The sequence below is a fragment of the Haemaphysalis longicornis genome, unplaced genomic scaffold, assembly GCF_048455015.1.
Source record: "Haemaphysalis longicornis isolate Haplotype H1 unplaced genomic scaffold, Haemaphysalis longicornis Haplotype H1 scaffold_9, whole genome shotgun sequence".
Lineage (NCBI taxonomy): Eukaryota > Metazoa > Arthropoda > Arachnida > Ixodida > Ixodidae > Haemaphysalis > Haemaphysalis longicornis.
The window spans coordinates 134,301,039-134,323,475 of NW_027526460.1; positions in this window are offsets into that span (position 1 = coordinate 134,301,039).

Genomic DNA, 22,437 nt, shown 5'->3' on the forward strand with positions numbered 1-22,437 from the left:
CTCGTCGTTGCGTGACACAGCTACCTATTCGCTTCTATTCCAAACCGAAAGTTAAGGCGAACGCTAATAGTGTTGAGCCTGCTGAATGATTTTATACTTGTTTTAGTATACTAACTAAAAGTTTAGGTCCTTTCTTTCTCGTGAAGCGGGGTCAATCACAGAAAGTCAATCTCGTGCGCTTGAAACTATCGGGCTGAAGTCACTTGTGAAAATACTTTTTGCGGTCTACGCTCGTGTACCCCAATGTCTGTTTTTATAGGCCTCGAAAAGCAACTGAGGCGTTTTTTTTTTCGAAATGAGCCAGATCCAGAAACCGAAACTAAGTCAGATAAAACTGCAGTGACACGAAAAACTCGGCAACCTCCCCCTAAAAAGGGGTGGCAAGAAAATAGTTCAGATGACACCCTGAAAACGCGTATGCAGTTCGTAGTTCGTGTCAAAATTAGCCAGATCCAGGTGTTTCATGGTTCAACGTTTTTTTTTGTTTTTGTTTTTTTTTTGTTTTGTTTTGTTTTGCTTTTCGGAGCTGGATTATTAAGAATTCAGATGGTAACTAGGGGATCAGCGAAAGTTCTGTCACACGATGTCAACGACGGAATGAACGCAAGAAGTGAGCGAAATGAAACTGAGATGTGAAACAATTATTCCATTTCGTCTCGCCCTACCCTGCGAAATAACTCTGCTTATATTTACTTTTTACTCCCATATTTACCATTTTACTACTTAACCAAATAGCCGTAGATTACATGCCTTGCAAATCTCCCCACCCCCTTCCTCTGACAGTACGAACCAATTCATTAACTTGAATGAGAAGATATGAACAGCCTTCATGTGAAGCATTTATGAAATTCATGGCAAAGCAATGAAGAGCTTGCTTAATTAGTGAGTGCCTTCAGGCGTGCCTAAGAAAATTGTCCTAGGGAAGAAATCAAAAAACGTTGCTAATAGTGCCAAGAGGACTCACCTACTCTCCATATTCTACTGTTCTCGAAGCCCTGTTGCATATTTTTATGCCCTTTCCACCAAAACTCAATCGCACCATGCTTGAGAGTCAATTTATATTCATAAGAATGCCGTATTAACTTCGGTGTTTCAATTCAGTCTGAGCCAAATCCAATCTTATTACCCCAATATTGCTCGAAGTCACCGCAAAATTTTTACTTACTTGTGCCCATAAACTTCCCTCAGCTAATATATAAAATATATCATATAACAGCTTTGATGGCGCGGCATTTAGGTCGCTTGTTTCTCGAATTCTCGTTAGGTGGACCTGACTCGTTTCGAAAAAAAAAATGCCTCAACTGTTCGCACGCCTGTCTGGGGTACAGTGTACCAATCATATCTTAATATGAGCGTGAAGATGCATGGTGGTAATCGTGATTGTCCTTCCGCACCTGCTTCCATTTTATATTAAGGAAGAGTGGCGTGACCAACACTTACACTTATGGGAAAGATTTTGAGCCCGATCCTTATTCCGCCCAGTGAATTTATCGAGGACCGGGTTATCTTCCGAGCCCTGAGGAGACAGCCAAAATCACAGCTATGGGGATCCGTCGTGACATACGCAGAAACGTTTCCGTTGGGCCTTCTAGTCATCATATCCTAAATTAACAATGCTCTCCGAAGTAACTTGCGCTCTAGAACAACCAAATTCCTGAGAACACGTGCAGCGGCACTGCTCTGCAACTTCATTTATTATTGTTTGGCTTTCAATACTGTGCATTAGTTCACCTCATTTTGTTTTACCTCTTTTTTTTACGTTCTTGGGCAGATGATAAGTCGACACAAAAATCTTCCAAAGAAGCCCCAAGTTTTAGGCCCCGGTGTAAAACGAATGCGATGTGCGAAGCATCAGCAAATGAAATACATCCCGCCTACATGCGTCAAGGAAGTGGCAGGAGTGAACGTCGTCGGGTCAGTCCTATGCAAAAACGTTGACAATATCGCGCTTTTCTTGGACATTGAAGACTTCCAAGAGTCGGGCGGCTGGGTTCACCGATTGAATGCACGACACGGATTGTCGTACAAAACAGCGTGGACGAAGAGAAAAATACCGGCAGCTTCTTTTTTTACGTTTCACAGGAAATGCCTTTTCTTTCCTCCTGGACGTTGAAAAGAAGAACCTGCGGCACTAATTGACCTGCTGCTTTAATATCGCTCAATAACAGTGAGTTGCTGATGGAGTATGCATATTTTCCTCCTCCTCTTGTGGCAATACGATTCTCGCATAATACGTTTTGTTTTCCGGTTCCAGTGAAAAACATATCAGCGATATTTCATTGTACTGATTTTTTCTTTGTAGCACGTTGTTATTCGATATATGCCAGAGAATTGAGATAGGGATGCCAGAGAATTGAGAAGGGTGCGTAACAAGGGCACCAGAATTTTCACTTCATTAAACAAAATGTCCAGGGAATTATTTCCTTTATTTTTGGGGAAATGAAGTTCTTGCAGAGACAATATTCGTACACGTCTTGAATGCTAACCAGGTGCATTTTTTCCATAGAAGTTTGCACAGTGGTCAGGGAGATGATAGGCACGTTTCCTATAATGTTGTCATGAAGTCTAGGCAGTTTTAATATATCTACAGATATAGGTTGGCCCCAACAAGAGAGCACTATTCAGTGTAAAGTTAAAACAGTGATTCTAATTTCAGAAGTGTAGTTTCCAGTGGGAGTCAGTTTCTGAGATTGTACAGTGCCCCTGTGACAAGAGACAGTTCAGAAACAACTTGATGCGTGCGCACGAACTCCCAAAGCATATTTTCAGAAGACAGTTTAATCCTAACGTCTTGTGACTGATTGCACTTTCAATAAAATGGCGTCGAAAAACTCCCACCTCCCCTCGCGGGAACCCCTGTGTAGATGCGACGAATAGGTGGAGCGGCGAAGGGACCGCGTTTTATAGGGCGCATAACGTTGAGGGGACTGCGTAAGCCGGTCCCAGTCGACGACGACGTTGGCGTACTTGTAAAGCGGCGTGGAGTCTAGGTGTTTGAGCCAAGCGTGGATGTTGCTTCGCCGGGGAACGGCACACCGGTTATATGCGCAGCGCGCCCGAAGGAGAGGAAACCGCGGAAGAGAGAGTACTGCACATGCGCCGGCCCCAGCGCGTCTGCCGCGGCTATGACGCAACGTGCCGCGGCTATGACGCAACACAATCCAACACAATCCACTTTAATCCAATCCAATCCAATCCAAGCCAAGCCAAGCCAATCGAATCCAATCCAAGCCAATCCAATCGAATACGATCCAATGCCCCTCGCGAGAGAGTGTTCGCTATCGGAGAGGAGAGGGGGTGAGCGGCGGAGAGCGCAGCTGGCGTGGCGAGGAGAATGGGGGAGGGGTGTGCAACGCCGACGACGACGACGACGACGCCGGAGGGACAAGGCGAGTGAATCAGATGCTCTGCATCTAAAAAGGTTGCATCTTAGTCTAGTTGTCTTCCTTTGTATTGCTTTTTTTAAGTATTTCCGTCCATTTGGAACAGCGTAGCTGTAGTACCTATCAAGGAGCTAACATTACGTGGAAAATACTTCGTGACGTCTCTAAAGAGCTAACGCGCCTAAAACGGACGTACGCACGACAACATTTTCGTAGGGGAGGCCGAAGGATTTTAGTTGGATCTGCGTCAAGCATCTGATTCTGATAGTGGAGTCCTACGAAAACTGGATAGGGTTGCGAACGGACGCCAAAGAAACACTTACGTCATCATAGAGTTTCACCTACAAGGCTTCCATAGTGAGCCTGACTTAATCCCTCCTAATGTTTCCACTTTCAACTATGCCTCCAGTAATCCTATTTAATAAGCCTTTCTACTGCTAGTATACGCCGAATAAAAAAAAATCCCCGCACCTCACCGAGGGGGATTGTGAGGATGCAGCAATGCATTGGGTGCACCGATGGGTGTGATGCGATTAATGGCGAAGAGAGAGGCGAGAGTGTGAGCGTAATCATTTATTTTTTTATTTCCCCACACCCGTCATTTCCGCTTCGTTATAGAGAAGCGTCTTCGAGACCGCGTTGAGCGCAACCGCCAACTGCAGAGGATCGTTCACGTCAAAGTCGTCGGGAATCGTTTCGAACTCACCGTCAGCATCATCGACGTCGTCTTCCTGCGGTTCCTCTCGTTCGCCGCCGTCATCGAAGTGATCGAGCCGACTCCAATCGACCCGAACGTTGATGGGGCGATACAGCGGGGTGTGTTCCAAGTGCTTGAGCCAAGCCAGGATGTTGCCGCGCTTCACCAACCCGCGCTTGTACGTTGCCGGACTCATCAGCCTCCGCTTGATGTGAACGTCGAACGCAACGTCCTCGGGTACCATGCGAGGAAGGCACCGCACAACCTTCGATACGTCGATGGGCACGTTCACCGCCTGTACCTTGATTCCAAACTGCCCGTTGCCTCGAGTCAGCCGCCTGATGCTCATGAAGGGGAGTCGAGGCGCGATGAGCCGCTCTTCGACCGGGTTCAGATCGGGAAGATGCGCCGGCCGAGGAGGATAACGGTAGCCAAAACTCACGCAGCCCTCCTCTTCGCAGCTTTGTCTTCTTCTTCTTCTTCTTCAGCGGTTCCCCTACGGGAAGATGGCGATGGTGGTTGAACGCGAAGCTATCTCGTGATGGATTGTTTGGTTGGCCAATCCCTAGGAGCATCATGCCACAATCATCATCAGACGCGCTGCGCACGCCGGCCAAGGGACGCACGACAACCCCCGACTATAATGCATTTCTGTATAAAACAGCGCTCAATCTGTGCCACAGTGACGTCGTTATATTTGAGAATACCTTGATGAGAGCAACCACCTATTCATTTTGACAAATTTACGCAATTTGTTTGTCCCATCTGCCCCAATTTGGGGTAGCGGCAGCGATCAATTCGGGCGCAAAGCGATGCCCCCCAAAACCGGGCACGAATGTCTGTACACGCTTCGACCGAGCACCCGACCCAATCAGGCCTAGCGTTGACAGCCAGTGGGTATTTGGGTGTAACCAAAATTCTAACCCCTCAACAGACACTTTTTGCTTGTTCTTGACCATTGCTAAAGCGGACAGTGAGCCTTACACAAATCTTTAAATCATGTAAATTTATTTTGAACCGGTTTTATCCGTGTTACGTTCTAGAGCGAGGAGTTTGAAGACGAGTGGGCCAGTGGTTTAGCACCCTCACCACATGAGAATACGACGACATGAGAGGACTGCCCAAGCCTCGGTGGGGCTTCGCCCCTAAAACCCACTTTACTGCGAATGGGAGTTTAACCCGGGTATCCAGTGTAGTATCCAAATGCGTTACCACCGCGCAAATAAAAGCTAGAATAATGTCATGGCATGTCATTATTGTGCCATAAAAGCATGACATGTCAACTTAACGGCCCATTAGTACAACTTCGATTCTGAGAAAGATAAGGCGTGTGCTGCCAGTCGCCTTGTTGAAATAACTCCTGCCTAATTCAACAAAAATGAAAGCGAAGAAACACAACACGATGTAACAGAAAAGCAGCCTGTACACTTATTTCGAGCAAAAGGATGAACAGACGAAAGGGGCGAAAGACGCAAAAAGAGTGTAGTAGCAGAAAAAAAGTAATTGAAAGTATTCCCACGCCCCTTTTCGTTTTTTTTTTTTGCCAAAGAAGACAAAAACATTTTTCTGAACAAGAGCTCAGAGGTCGTGTGTGGAGTACATATTATTGAACACATACAAGCGTACGCAAAATGGTGCTTTTGGTGAAGAACCGCAAAAACAGAGGAAAACATGCAGGTGCGACCTTTCCACAATATGCGTATTCAAGATATCATATTCTTCAACGAGCGCTCAAACAGACCATCTAATTGCAAATAATGTCAATTGAAGATAAATAAAGGCTGTTAAACGCACATTGCCATCGGCTAGTAGGTTCCAGGCTCAGTTTTCTGTCAAAATGCAAACTTCCGGCGTTGATATCCTCGAGCTCAAGAAGCAAGTTGATGAGTTAGTGTCGAGCCTTGAGCATATGAACTCGCTTGTTGAATATCTGCGCAGGGAGAACACTTCATTGGTCGCCGACAACAAGGCACTGAAGTCAGAAAACTCGGCTCTGACTGAAAAGGTAGCTGACCTGGAACAGTACTCGAGGATGAACAACGTGGAAATACAGGGTGTTCCTTGCACTCAGGGCGAAGATTGCATCGCAATAATGCAAACCATTGGGGAAAAGATTGAGTGCCCTCTAGAACCCCTTGACATCGACGTTGTTCATCGGGTCCCGACGCGTTCGGAAAACCAGAAAAATATCATTGCTAGATTTTGTTCCCGAACCAACAAATCCGAGTTCATTAGCCAAGCACGCAAGGCGAAACTTTGTCTCAGTGATATTGATGTTGTGGCATCACCAGACACCCCGGTCTACATTAACCCATTATTACCCAGTACAAGAAAACGTTATTAAAACCCAGAAATATTTTTACGATGCTCTTTCAAGACCACCTGGAAGTACTCTAAACTATGATTTGATAAAAATATTGCTTGCTGTAGGAAATATGGCTTGTTGCATATATGCAACACTGGGCAGTGAAGGCAATGAATCAACGGGAACCCTGGTAGTCGAGAATTTTATTATATTGAACTGAGGCGTGCAGGAAACAGTTTTTGTATAAAACGATTCACAAAGATAACATGTAAGGAATACAAAAACAAGTCACAAAGATAAAATGCAAGGATTCAGTTGATGACACAGTCGGATTATCGATGAAAAGCAACAAAACAGTTCCGGTCTTTGTTGAGGCACAGGCTCATGTTACACTTGGAGCACGCAATGAAGGTGTAGCCACTTGTGCACATCTTGCAGCGGCTGCGCTTCGTGTTCCACACTGGCCAGTGGGCAGTTTCATCCCCCCTTACGTCTCGTGGTATCGACGTCGCTAGCTTCTTAGCTGGCGGGAGGTGCTCTCCTGACTGTCTGCCTGCTGGTCGCTTCTGGAACAGCACCAAGCTAGAAGCCAATTCCTCGAGAAATACTCTCAGAGGTACCGACGGCTGCCTTTGCTGCTGCGCTATTCTCTTGTGAAGAAACCAAGCGTTCACGGCGGCTATCTTGACGGTGTGCCAAAACAGATACATGTACCACCGTTTGGAGCGCAAGGCAAAGCGATAGCTGAAGCACATTTTATCCAGCAAATCCACACCACCCATGGAGCTGTTGTATGTTGGGATGATTACGGGGCAGTCCACAAGTACGTGATCCTTCGCCTTCTTGTCCCATCTTCTAACAGATACAACTGGTTCAATGCCACAGCAATTTGACAACAAGGTGACACTTCGGTTATCAAACCACTTCACTGCAATTAGTGACTTATCTCCGCATGATGTCACCGAAAAATCATGCGTTCCTCGGCCCCTTTTCTTCATTGACTTTTCATCCATCAGCTTACAAGATTGAAGTCTGTTCTCGCGGACCGTACCAACAAAAGATATCCCTTTCGTCGTCAGTTCAGAAACAAGTTGGGGGCTGGTGAAGAAATTGTCTGCAACAATCAAGTTGTCAGCACGGTCTGGGAGGCTGGTACACAGTTGCAGTACCACACCAGCACCGAGGCCCAGCTGGTACCCCTCTTGGTAACCATACACACCCTTGTTGCAGCGCTGGTAAACGTCGAAGTCGTAACAAATCCCCGACTCACCAGCCCGAGCCCAGACCTTTATGCCCCACTTACTTTTTGGCTTGCTCGGCATATACTGCCTTATGTTGCAGCGGCCACGAAATGGAATTAAAATTTCGTCTACGGCAGATTTCTTTTCTTGGGCTACCGACAGCATGTTTTGCCGCAGTGAGGAAAGCCACGGACGCACCTTCCAACATTTGTCTTGCTTCAGCTCGTCCGTGGCTCGGTCATTGTCTGTGAAGTGCAAGTGACTGGTGATTTTCTCAAACCTGTTCCTCGACATCACTTGAGAAACTAGCTCGTACCTGCTTCCAGTCTCCCAGTACGCACGGACTCGGTGCATATTCACAAGCCCCATGCGGAAAAACATTCCTAAGACAGAGGTGAGCTCTTCTACAGTGAGACCGAGAGGAGTTCCATTCTTCTGCATATAGTACGTGTTTGTTTCTTCAACGACTTGTTTCAGCATGGTTCGAGAAACAAACAGATCAAAGTATTGCTTTGCCGTCAGGGGCTCGGCTGGTGGGACTGGAAAGTCGTCGTCAAACTTCATTGGCGGCTGTTCGAAAGTTGTTTTTCGCCAAGTGAACCGGCCATTGGCGTATTTTTTTTTTCAGGTCACCAGCGGTGACCGTCTCTCGGTCGTCTTCCTCCTCACTTGTACTACCACCACCGTCAGCACAAGCTTCCTCGCCGCCTTCAGTGCTACTGTCCTGAGAATTAGGAAAGAATTCCTCGTCGCTTGCGTCGTCACAAGAGAAGTCACTTTCGTTGGTGTCGATCGCGTCTAACGCGTTTTGAAAATTCCGCTTCGGTCGGCTTCGGGGAACAGCGTAAAACGTTGAAGGCAGAATAGCAGGAAGACCCTGTAGAAAATAAACATGCCCGGTGAAAACTCCACGAACGAAACAGTTCACGAGAATTAACCAAAATTTTGTGAAAATAGCTACAGCGAATCCCTAGGGAACGAATGCTAACGATGTTGCAGATATGCAACATCTGGGGTGGTCAACAGTACTGCCCACTGTTGCATATATGCAACAGTCCCAGTGCACGGCGTGTACTGCAAAGAATAGCGGTGCTCTGTGCCCATAATTTAAATATGTTATGCCGAAGTACACAAAGAACATATTTGCGCAGTTTCAGGCATGTGAGGTAATCATTTCGGAAGTGAGAAGTCATTATACACACCTTTTCCGAGGAGTCGCCGCTTCCCGCGGCCGCCGCCATTTTTGAAAGAGGATTGAAGGGCACTAGCGGCCCCCAAGTGGGGAAAATGCGAACTATTTTAATTGTAAAACTCCTACAGCGTAGAGTACGGACAACTTTTTTCTAATCCATCAGTCGACACGAGCTCTGCGTGTATTTAAACTCGGCGTTGCATATATGCAACGTGGGGCAATAATGGGTTAACGATCGCTTGACCCCAGGTAACAAGTCATTGTTCGCTAAGGCACTAACTCTAAAGAAGGAAAAGAAATGGATGTTTCTATGGACGGACGACTGCCAGATCAAGGCGAGGAAGACTACTGACAGTAAAGTTCTCCGAATCCGCAAAGAATCCGACCTGTCAAAAATCGCGTAAAGTGACTGCACCAGACGTAACCTATCATTATCATGCCTCAGAGATCCACATCATTCTTGGCTAATGAATTAAGATCGTTTCTTTCTAGCGACTCTCAATCTATTATACATTTCAACGCAAGAAGTCTGCGAGAACATTTCGACGAAATTCAAAATCTACTTTCATCCTTTGATAACCATTTTTCTATCATCGCAATTACTGAATCTTGGCTATCGGACGACGATAAGGACCTGTACTGCTTCCCTTCCTATTCACCCGAATATTGTCACAGGTTAACAAGTAACCACGGTGGTGTAGCTTTAATTGTGACTTCTAATATGTCCTATAAGCGAAGGTATGATTTAGACATCTCGGTGACCAACTGTGAATCTGTCTTTATTGAGTTCGATCCTTCTTTTCTAAATATTGATGGCAAATCTTTTATCTGTGGCTGCATTTATCGTTCCCCATCAACATCGATTCCTGAATTTTGCTTAGCTCTTCAACAGTCATTGAACACTGTGTGCTTGGAAAACAAAAATATGGTTATCTTGGGTGACATTAACATAAACTTACTTGATAACACATCTTCCGGATGTAGTAACTATACAAATACAATTCACAGCTTCGGATTTGAGTGTCTTATCAATATTCCAACTCGTCATGTCAGTACCGGCCGTAGTTCTCTTATTGATCACGCCCTGTCTAATCTACTTACTCCGCCTCTAGCTGGTGTTCTTGACATTGATATTACTGATCACTGCCCCATTTTTATCAAATTTAACGGTACGCAGCCCCGACGTTCGTCTGCTTTTGTTAAAAATATCTTGGACAAAGAAAAGTTCGTTGAAGCGATCGCAAAAGTAGATTGGTCTGAAGTTATGCACACAGATGACACGCAGAAAGCCTATTCCCAGTTTTTACTGATAATTTCGTTATGCCTGCTTTCTAACTCCTGTACCCGAAAATGTAAAAGGCAATTTCCATTTGCACACAATCCCTGGATGACCGATACACTCCTATCGGCCATGCGCAGGCGAGATAATCTTTACAAAAAAACAAAAAAACAGCCTTTCAACATCAAGTTACTTGCTCGGTATAAAAAACTAGCTAACGACATTTCTGCGCAACTGAAGACCACTAAAAGAAAGTATTACGAACATAAATTAACAGAAGCTGGCCATAACTTAAGAAAAAAAATGGGAAATTATAAATTCTTTCTTAATAGACGCATGCGTCACGATCATGTATCCAAAATATCGCACAATGGTATCGAGTACGTTCAACCCATTCATATGGCTAACGCTTTCTGCAATTTCGTTTTCAGTCATGATCAAATTTCGTTTTCAGTCATTTTCAGTTATGAGCCTAACTACGCACGGCTACCGCATTCATTCTTCCTTTCACCTACAACCCCCCACGAAATTTTTAATACCATACACAACCAAAAACTAACCAGCTCCGGGCTTGACAATATTCACCCCAGCCAAATACAAATGGTCGCTCATCTCATTTCGGAGGCACTTTCTCATTTAATTAATCTAATGTTTAAAAACGGTGTGTTTCCGGAGGAACTTAAGCGGGGAAAAATTATTCCAGTCTTTAAGAACGGTGATCGATCATTGCTTCCTAACTACAGGCCTATATGCATATTGCCATTTTTCAGTAAAATAATTGAAAAACTAATTGCAACTCGTCTAACAAACTATTTAAATAAATTTAATATCCTTTCTTCATGCCAATTTGGTTTCCGTCCTGGTTATTCCACTGATCTGGCCCTCGTTTCCCTTACCGACAAGCTAAAATCATTTATTGACGAAGGCTTCTACGCTGGTTCAGTTTTTATCGATCTGTCTAAAGCATTTGATACTATCAATCACTCTATCCTTTTTACTAAACTCGAATTGCTTGGAATTTGTGGTCCACCATTAATACTGATTAAAAATTACTTACGAGATAGAATTCAGGTTGTTTCCGTAAGTGACGTCTACTCGCAAGCTAGAACAACTAACATTGGCGTACCCCAAGGTTCCATATTGGGGCCACTACTTTTTTTTGTTATACATTAACGATTTACCGAATTGCCTTGCCTCTTCAAAATGTCTATTATATGCAGACGATACCACCCTCTACAACTATGACAGTACTGTTTTGTCACTAACGTCTAAACTAAATGTAGATCTTCGTAACGTGTTACAGTGGTGTAATCTTAATAAGTTAAAAATTAATGCTTCTAAAACAAAGTTCGTTGTCTTCCATTCCCACCAAAGGGCCATTGCATCCACACTATCTGTTACCATTGACAATCACCCAATTTTGCTAGTGAATACTCCTCATTTTTAGGCGCCCTACTTGACTCCAACTTGAAGTATCATCATCATATTGCTAATGTAAAGAGAAAAATGGCTTACGGCATGCGCATCCTCATTAAAGCAAGATCTTTCTTCAGTCATTCAACGCTAATATCACTATACTATTCATTTATTCATCCACATATTACATACTGCATCTCATTCTGGGGCAATACATACGACACTCACCTTAACCCATTACAAATAATACAAAATCAAGCTCTTCGAATTATCTCATCAAGCACGTATGGCGCGAATGCTCATTCATTGCTTTGTTCAAATAATATTTTGTCTGTTTCCAAACTGGTGAGTTATAACCTAGGTATTTTTTTGTTTAAGGCGCTTCGCAATGAGTTTCCGTGTTTCTCTTTTTTGGCCGCTAGTCTTGTTAATACTAACACCACTAGGCTTGCTTTTAAGCACAATTTCATTTTACGGAGAGTAAAAACTAACTACGGCAAACAGACAGCGCACTTATCGGCTATTTGTCTATAGAATTCTATGCCAACCGACATTAAGTCTTCTAACACATTCCACAAATTCAAAAAAGAATTAAAGTGTTACCTGATGTCTCTGCCTCAGACGTAATCAAGATTGTTCCTGATGCTTTGTTTTCCAGTGTTTTTCTTTTCTAAATTGATTGTGTATAGTTATTGCTACCATGTAATTTACTTATTGACTCTGCTTTACATCATTCTTGTACACATCCCTCTTTTCATTTGCTGCTATTATTCAGTGTATTTTAAGTTATTCTTGGCAGGAGGTCCCGCTACAGTCTTTGACCTTGGGACCTCCTTCTGTATATAACCCCCATGTATCATTTGGAGATATTAATAAATTGATTGATTGATTGATTGATTGATTGATTGATTGATTGATTGATTGATTGATTGATTGATTGATTGATTGATTGATTGATTGATTGATTGATTGATTGATTGATTGATTGAACACGAAGGCATCGAATGCGATCACAGTGGTCTGCTTGGCAGTCGCAGGTAAACAGAGCTCACAAGGCAAGGTCTGTCAAACCTTTCATGAATACAGTTAAAAAGAAAAACCAGGTCACGCCTGGGGCACATATAATAAATCGCTCGTCCAGCTTCAAAAGCTTGAGAAGCCCGACGGGCCCATAATGGCTCAGTTTTGAGTAACGACAAAACTTCGCTTCTAGTGAGGCGCTGCTGAATCCATAAAAACCCATAGTCAGCGTTTCGCTCAACATAATTTTTTCTATGCCAACAAATACACTATTTTTGTGCAGGCAGCGCGAGGGGTTACATAGCGCGGGCATAGAATAAGTTGGTTCATGCGAATGCGGATTACTATGACCGCGGTTGGGAGAAATAGTATTGAGGTTTTAGAAATGACTGAAGCTCGCATGCCGGATAAAATACTAACGCATAAAACTGAACTTAAAACTGCAAATTAGTAACATGGCACACCAGCTGTTGAGTGAACGAATCCGTGTCGTTGGGCGATCACAACGCTTCGCGGGTTTTGCACAGCTGCCCAGCGTGAACCAGGAAAGCCAGACGTGCTGCTGGTGAAATAGCGTGCCTAATGCGGGCAGAATAAAACAATACTTAGAATCGAGAGAGTTGCTTATTCTCCTACTCGATTCCGCGTATTTGTAACGACATCTCTCCTGAAACGAAGCTGTGTGCGAGCTACAAAAGCGAAAAGCCTGCGATGTCATTTTGCCACCCTCTTCTCGTTATAGTGACGTTTGCTTCTTTGTTTTTACTGTGGAAGCAGCATCTGCTTCGCAATACAAAGAAACGGTGTCGCAGCATAGTCGTCGCAATCATTTTCTGACTTCATACTTTATTTTCCCGCGAAGATAGAGCGCACATGCGGCCCTGCAAAACAGCTAAAACTCGTCTTGCATTACGCTTATATGAACCAAGTTACTGCACGTTCGCGTTTTAGGAGTACTCAATAACCACTTAAGTTTCAGGGTGGTTCATTACAATTGCTATTTAGCACAGGCAGTTACTAAACGAATAATTCCCTGTGGCGCGTAAGCTGGGTTGGTGTTAGGTAGAAAAATACGGCAGCACTTTGATTCAACAGTTTGCAACGTAGAAGGGGTATTTCAACTCTCCTCTAATGCTACAGTCATAAGGCGCTGAGTTTCAGACCTATCTTATCAATACTTAGTTCGCAGGAAAGCATAAGGTACGTTTAGAACTCTAAATTCGGCTTGTACTTATACTTACACACAGACCTCTTGTGGGTGAGTGTTGTCCAAAAAACAAATATAACTCCCATCCAAGGACATGCATATTTCGGCGAACAACGTCAGACTTCTTTTATTCGAAGATTTATTACGCGTGCTAGGTGCCATCTCATTGATATACAGTACGACACTAAATGCTATTATGCCATAGGTTACCCTGCAGCTGCTGCCGTGGCCCTTGGTTTGGCGAAAAGCTCACAGCCAACTTGAAGTGCATATTCATAAAAAATGAAGTACCAGCAGCAACTAAATGAATATACATGCAAGCTAGGCTACGTGGGGCAATTATTGTGGCGGTTTCTTCGCCTGTCGGGACTCTCGCTCTCTTTCTTTGCAAACGCATATCCCAAATTTGCTCTTTCACTATACCCTCATAATAATTGTAATCGTGATTGCTAATACTCGCGACCCGCCGGTTAACGCTTTTACGTCACCAAAACCACGGCCACTCGATAAAAGGGAGGTTCTCTCTTTCGTCTAGCGGCCGTGCCAAAGACAATTATTTCAGCTAGGCAGACGTTCCCCGTATTTTGGAGGGGACGGATGCACTGATATTATGCCTGCACAAGCATACACATGCCGGGTCTGCTTTCGAGTACTTGCTCGTGTTACAAAACCAACCAGAAACTTCTATTGCTTCTCTTTCTGCAAGGCGTTTAGCATATTAACATTACTTCATCCAAAGTCTGCACACACTTGCGCCCTCTCTATCGAAAACATTGTAATTCGTTCATAACTGACCAGCAACGTTTATTTATGTACTTTTGTAACTCAAATGTCGCTAATGCAAAGAACTGAGTCCATATACAAAACCTGAAATAGGGACTCAGGGTCGCTAGACGTCTTCTCACAAATTATCGCATTGTCCGTTTCACATATGTGCTATCATGGATTAACAATGCATTTCTCCCTGCACTAACCGCCCAAACTACCTCTATCTTCCGCATTCCAGCACTGCACACCCTTATGGCTCTTTTTTGTTCGCACAGCCAAGGATGGGATTCATATTCCACCCGATGTCGAGCCCCACTTGAACCTCATTTCGTACAATACCCACATTGAGCTAATGATGCACTACAGCCTACCCATCATCTATCACCCTCCTCAGTGGCGTATATGAGGTATCTATATGTGGAAATAGAAAGGTCTGCAAGACCAACCGATCGACCGGCTTGTTCGTCAACGCCCAGGCGAAACTGCTGAACCTACAGTCTTGAAATTTCGGGAGTACATTTGTACCACGGCGTAGGCGCTAACAAAAGTTGGATTTTCAGAACTTACACCCCAAATAAAACGGGGAAATTGTGCATTTCTTACATACTTCTTACGATCTCTCTTGCCCTTAGAGTTATGAAACTGCGTTGTTCTCTTCCGGCTTCAGGAAAACTATACAGTTAACCATGAATATAACGAAGTTGGCAAAAGTTCGCAATTTTTCATTACATGCAGGTTTCAAGATAAGGCTCGCTTGCATCAAGCAGAAACGAAAACAAAATGCTAGACATCAGTGACAGTGACTTCATTCTTCAAGAATGTATTTCACAGTAAAAAACGGTGATTCCCGCTGCTGCTTTCCTACGAGCATAATCACTACACGGCACTCCAAAGAAGCAATCTCACTCACCCCCGTAATCACAAATGTAACTTAAGTATCAATTTTGCTTTTTGAGATTTTAGGGTGCTTTCACGCGTTTCAAAGACCATACTTGTGCTAAAAGGGCACCTTTTCGCGAACTTGATGCTTTTCTCCGCACTCAAAATTAGTGAGAGGGGACTAGCTGGTATTCTGTGCCGGGCGGCTACGTTCTTTTTCTCGCAGGCGGAGACGGCATTTAAAACTGCGAGCTTGTCTCCGAAAGACAAAACGTTTCGTTTGCTGGCGCCAGAACTCACCACCGACGAACCGACACCACAGATGGCAGTGGCACGGCCGTGACAGCGGAAACGCCCGACTACGCACCGACGGGCAGGCCTAGCACCTAACCGACACCCCACTGACAAGTGAAAACGCACTGTACTTGGCAGTGCGGGCGAGAGTCGCTAAATTAGTGCGTTTCTCCAGCAGATTTTTTGGAAAAAGTGCAAAAAGCAATGGGTCATCAGCGAAGTCAATTCGTTACATCAACGTTAGCAATCATCGCAAGGCCTTCGGTCGCAAACACATGAATTTCAGTGGGGCTGGCGATGAGGAATTGAAAAACTTCGCTAAATCTAAGAATTCGTTGCATACAGGTTCGTTACATCCATGTTTAACTGTATAACGCATAGAGAAACCGAGATGCGCGTCACGGTTCATGGAAGTATCGAAACGTTCCTTTTTATTCTAGTCTTCTACGCGCTCGTTGCACCAGCAGTCGAACAACCTCCAACAACCTCTTCTTTATCTTTTTCCTGTGGCCTGAGAAGTGTTCCATTAAAGGCCATGGCATTCAACAATGTGTAACACATTAAAATTTCTCGAAAGTAAATTCACGGTTTCACCCAAACCAAACCCTAAGGGACAAATTTGAATTTCAGGTTAATTTCGTGTTTTTACTGATTCCTCTGTATATTCTGTATATTCTGCACTTCGATATATCCAATGGGTTTTTGTTGAAAATGTTACCCGTACCAATACGCAAAAACCAACTTCACTATTTTGCCTTCAGACACCACTAAGAAGGCGAGACGAGAACACATTAAAGCGAGCTAACGGGTGATGTTAAGGACCAGCCAAAGCGCTGGTCCTGGAGACACGAAAGTTTGGGAGTATATGCTAACCATACTGTAGAAGCGCAATATGGCAAAATTATATTAAACTACACCCCCAAAAGAGTAAAGAAAATGAATAAAATATTTTTTTAATACCTCATTACATCGCATGCTTGTTCAGCCATCAAGGTGGTGTTTGGTGATATAGGAACCTGTATAAATCTCTGAAAGGCATTTTCTATGCTTCTCTTCTAACCAACCCTCCTGGAGTTAATCATAACTTGGGATAAATTACGTTTTTTACGGATGCGTATATATGTGTTCAGCCAGTTATTATGTCCAACTAGTTTTTGGTTACAACAGTTACTCTTACAATGCACTGGATTTCAGGAATTCAGGATTTCGACGTACCATACCTGTAAAAGGGCGAGAGCGGTTTTTGAAATTATGTCACTGACCAAGTGAACACAGATTCACAGGTTCAATGCCAACGTACGCCCAGCCAAACGTGCTAGACTTCGAGATTTTCGAAAAGTGCTGATAATGTAAGTTTCGAAATTCTGAAAGTACATTGTTTCAATGCGTACGAGCACTTAAAAAGCCCCTACGTTTTATTACACTGTCGGCGACTTTGCGTTGCATACACGTGAAGCTTCTTGTTTAAGCTGGGCTGGGGAGAGTCGCCATTGTCTCTAGTACGCCTTATGACTCGATACATTAAAGGGGCCATGCAGACAAAACACGTGTTAGGTTCATTCGTAAGATTGCCTCGCTCGAATCGCACGGACACCACTTTTAACGCACACTTCGCTCAAATAAGCTATATAATTAAGAAAAAAGCGAATGACCATGTGACCCAGTAGTTCATTTCCTGTAACAAAACCTATGATATCATATGCCCAGCTATGCAATTGGCGTAGGCCGGCAAAAGCAAACACAAATTAGGCAGGGCTTATAAGCTTGCCGAACGAGCTATTTGCACCTAAATCTAATGCATATTCATTTACCGCTGTGAAATTCGTGGGGTAAACAATGAAAGTTACGAAAATAACCGTAAACATAGAAGTGCCGATGCGCACTGCTGTTGGTACTGGGCGCACTGTGCTTGTTTTAGCTGCGCAGCAGTCCGCCCCTTTGGAGTTGTCTTATACGAAACTGGCTGATTGGCGTAAGCGACGTTGTCTTACGTGACCCTGTTTGTCGAGCATACACCATGTTTCACGAAACGATTACTTTGTACCTCAATAAATGCGAGCCAGGTGCAAGCCATGTGCATTAAATACAACATGCTGAAAGCCTATCAAGTTTATTATTTTAAGCTTCTGCAGTGTATTTACATGAGCGGGATATATAAATTACCATCTGATGGTGCAGGCGAATATAAAATCCGGAATCCAAAACGAAGGCCATTGCCTATAAGGACTAATTACAACCAGCAAACTATTGATTTTCAGTCAACGAAAGTGCTAAATATGCAAGAACTGAGTGTGAATTTTCACGACGTCCCATTTACTTTTAAAAAGTGCAGGACGCTTTTAGTAAACACAAATGTTTCTGTGATAACTCGGTAACTAGTGTCTCTATACAATGTACATGGGGTGTTTTATGGACTGAAAAATGGGATAAAAACAACTTTGAAATACTTTGATATCTGCCGAAATCCATCGCCCTCAGCACAAATTATATGATTTTTGTTGTGTGTGTTTATTATGGTTTACGTTTTTGTATTTGCTTTTGTGTTCGTTACTTGTGAGCTAATGAAAATCTATGCGTGAGGGTAAGGCCCTTAATGTATAAACTGATAAATGCTCATGTTCATGTTTTTTTCTTCATTTGCAGAAATATTCTGTTATATTGTTGAAACTGATAAGTGCACAGTTTCAATGTTTTCCTTTCTGCATTATGCTGCGAGTTGGTGTGATAGAACTGTTTAATGTATTAAGTGAATTGATGTATTAACGCGGAAAGGGGGCCGGGACCCCGTCAGCCGGTTTTCGCCTTTAGCCCTGGTTTCCTGTTAGACATGTACACTGTTGAAGGAATAAATAAGGAAAAAAAGAAAATACGGTCAAAACAAACGATGGCGGACAACGGTCCGCGGCTCAGTATGGCAGAAACGTCTGGTTGGGCTGACTTCAAGCGAGGCTAATGAGGCACTGGAAGTTTGTTTTAATACCCGCCCTTGTCATTTCATGGCAGACGCCAAGAAAACACACGATTTGTCGGGATAATAAAAATTTAATCATGAATCGGTTAATTTCTCAGTGAATACGGCATCGTTTGCTGCCGGATAGGCACTGGGAGCACTGTAAAACACGAGATGCTTCGGATAAAACAAACTGGTATTTTGCCTGCATGGCTCCTTTAAGCATACCTTATTCCGCTGCCCGCGATATGCTAACCAACGGGCAACAGCGTCGAAGTCACTTGTGTGACTCCGACGTGGAGGTCCTCTAAAAGGACTTTTACACTTCCTTGGACCCTGGCGAAACTATGATGAGGGGGTAGGGGGGACAAAAACTCTGCTTACTTTTTCTTGCGGAAACGGGACTGGAGAAGTCTGTGAACCCGTTGAACATTTACATTTTAATTGTGTGTACAGCCTCCCAAATGTTTAATAATACAGCGGGAGCGACGACCGATCGGCGTGTCAGTGCCTTATCACGGTGTTCACCGGCAAAATAGGCGAGGGTGCATGCACGCGCATGGAACTATCTGTTGTGGGAGCGTCGTCTGCTCCGCTGTTCTTCTCAGGACAGCAGACCCCCCGTTTTTCTTATCTTGCAAGGCCATTTCGCTACCGCAAGAGGTAGCTAAGCAGCGTGGGGAACAAAGTCACTCAGATGCAGTAGCAGGGGGTGTACCACTCTCAAGGAAACAGTGTAGCAGACGACACTCATAAAGCAGATTGCCCTATGCGCGTGCGCTTACTCTCGCCTATGTCGCTGTTGAACACCGTGATAAGGCGCTGACATTCCAGTCGGTCGTCGCTCCCGCTACATTATTAAAAATTTGGGAGGCTGTACTGCTCTACATCATGGACAGTTACATCATGTTCTGTGTAGCTATATTTAAGATTGGTGAAACATCCTGCATATCCGCATCGATATGTTTTACTCTTGCTTCCCATTTCTCTCCCTCTCCCTCTCTATCTCTCTGTTTTGTCTCTTTCGCTCTTTCATTTCACTGTATTTACCCCAATCTGGAGTAGCAAGCCCTACCGCTAGTGGGGCTGACCTCTTCATCTTTTATTGAAGTTTTTCTTCTGTCTCTCTCTTTCCTTCTCCTACGTTTATTTTCGGATCTAAAAGAGTAATAATAATTGCCCCTTAATTGAAAGGTCAAGACCATTTGCAACAGTTGGGGTTACTGCAAAGCGTTTTTTTTTTGTCTTCGACTGCGGACGCCGCACACGATTGATCCATTAGAATAGGATGTTACTGGCATGCAGTTTCACTGCAATAATTCTTCCGAAAATTCGCGCTATCACCGTTCGTGCATGTATCAAGGTTGTTTTTGCTCCCACGTATAACGCTAACCAATGCCTAGAAACCAATTTCCGGGGTTTCTTTTTTTCAAGTGCTTGATCCGTTGAATTCAGATATGCGCGAAATTACACGCTTTAAGAGTTATTGAATACGTGTTATACCCACCTATACGCCGGCACAACCGGGCACAGCCGGGTATCATTGCTATTTGTTATACCTGTGAGTGACCGTTATGAATGGCGCCTGCTGAGATAAAACGTCCCAGGGGTGTGTAGTAGTTTGGCCATACCAATGCCTTACAAATTACTTCGAGAGAGCTTCTGTTTTGTTTGTACTGATTCTGATTTATTTTATGCAGAAATGCATTATAGTCGGGGGGTTGTCGTGCGTCCCTTAGCCGGCGTCCGCAGCGCGTCTGGTGATGATTGTGGCATGATGCCCCTAGGGATTGGCCAACCAAACAATCCATCACGAGATAGCTTCGCGTTCAACCACCATCGTCATCTTCCCGTAGGGGAACCGCTGAAGAAGAAGGAGAAGAAGACAAAGCTGCGAAGAGGAGGGCTGCGTGAGTTTTGGCTACCGTTATCCTCCTCGGCCGGCGCATCTTCCCGATCTGAACCCGGTCGAAGAGCGGCTCATCGCGCCTCGACTCCCCTTCATGAGCATCAGGCGGCTGACTCGAGGCAACGGGCAGTTTGGAATCAAGGGACAGGCGGTGAACGTGCCCATCGACGTATCGAAGGTTGTGCGGTGCCTTTCTCGCATGCTACCCGAGGACGTTGCGTTCGACGTTCACATCAAGCGGAGGCTGATGAGTCCGGCAATGTACAACCGCGGGTTGGTGAAGCGCGGCAACATCCTGGCTTGGCTCAAGCACCTGGAACACACCCCGCTGTATCGCGCCATCAACGTTCGGGTCGATTGGAGTCGGCTCGATCACTTCGATGACGGCGGCGAACGAGAGGAACCGCAGGAAGACGACGTCGATGATGCTGACGGTGAGTTCGAAACGATTCCCGACGACTTTGACGTGAACGATCCTCTGCAGTTGGCGGTTGCGCTCAACGCGGTCTCGAAGACGCCTCTCTATAACGAAGCGGAAATGACGGGTGTGGGAAAAGAAAAAAATTAATGATTACGCTCACACTCTCGCCTCTGTCTTCGCCATTAATTGCATCACACCCATCGGTGCACCCAATGCATTTCTGCATCCTCACAATCCCCCTCAGGGAGGTGCGGGGGAATTTTTTTTTTTTTTGTCATTGGTGCATCACCAGTTCGCTACTAGCTTGCTGCCTGTGATTTGGGTAAGAGTGGAGAGTTAGGTTTGGTGCTAAGTGTCATTTTTTTCTCATCTACAAATTGGTTTTTACATAAAAAAATACACCTGGGCTATCGCTCCTTTTTATTTATTTTTTATTGGCTGTTAACCTGCCATAGCTTGGCTGGAGCGGGTTTCGTTCCCCGAAAAGTTTTTTGTTTTTGTTTTTTTTATTATGGGGAACACGGAATCAATAAAGGAATAAAGGGTACCATGTGTTGACATCAGACGGGAATTCGTGATTGTGTACAACTGCACGGTGAACTGATTGGGGAACGTGGCGTATAACTCAATACGTGTAATATCCATTATTTTAGCACTAGAAAGGCGGTGTTTCCATGCGGCCATTTTGCGATTCAAAAAGGCATATTCCCCATTTCTTGTTGTTGTACATTTGATTGTCGACTTCTCGTCTGTGACCTTCTAAATTTCTCCTATCACCCTTATCTCTTGTTATTGCAATTGGTTTTGATTGCTCAGGATAGCTCGCTTCAGCCTGCAATTTTTTTTGTAGTTTGTAGGCAGCATTTTAGCCCTATGGCTCCTTAAATAAAAGTGTAGCTTGTTATAGGAGCAGTCACAACTAAATATGGGACGTTTTCTTGTCGAAGCCCTTTTTGCGTTCTCCTTTAGCACCAGCAGACACAGCTGCCCCGTCATTTTTCACTGCCTGTTATGCAGTTTCACCGTGAGTACTAAAACGGCGCGAGTGCTTTCCCGTGAGCTCTGGTTAGTGTTCATCCTAAATATGGGATAAGTGCATGTGTTGTACGCATAACACCTGCAAAACATGAGAATGCCCGCATGGAACATGCTAGGTATAAAAGTGGCTGGCATAAACGCTGCACTGGCGGGTAGGTGGACGATGTCAGGCGCTGGAGGGTGGCTGCGTCGACAGAGAACTGCGAGCATTGGAGTGCAAGGTGGCGTCCGGGGGCGAGCAGGACTCGAACACCGCGCACTGCTTGTGGATCTCTCTTTCGACGCTTTCGGGGCTTTAAGCACGCGCACTAGTTTCTTGTGAACGGCTCTCCTACTGCTTCCAAAACCCTGTTTAGTCCAATCGCTTTGAGTGGCCACCCGCTTTTTAGAGCCATGTTGTATATAGCAACCCTCCAGTGCGGGTCAATGTCCGCCCAT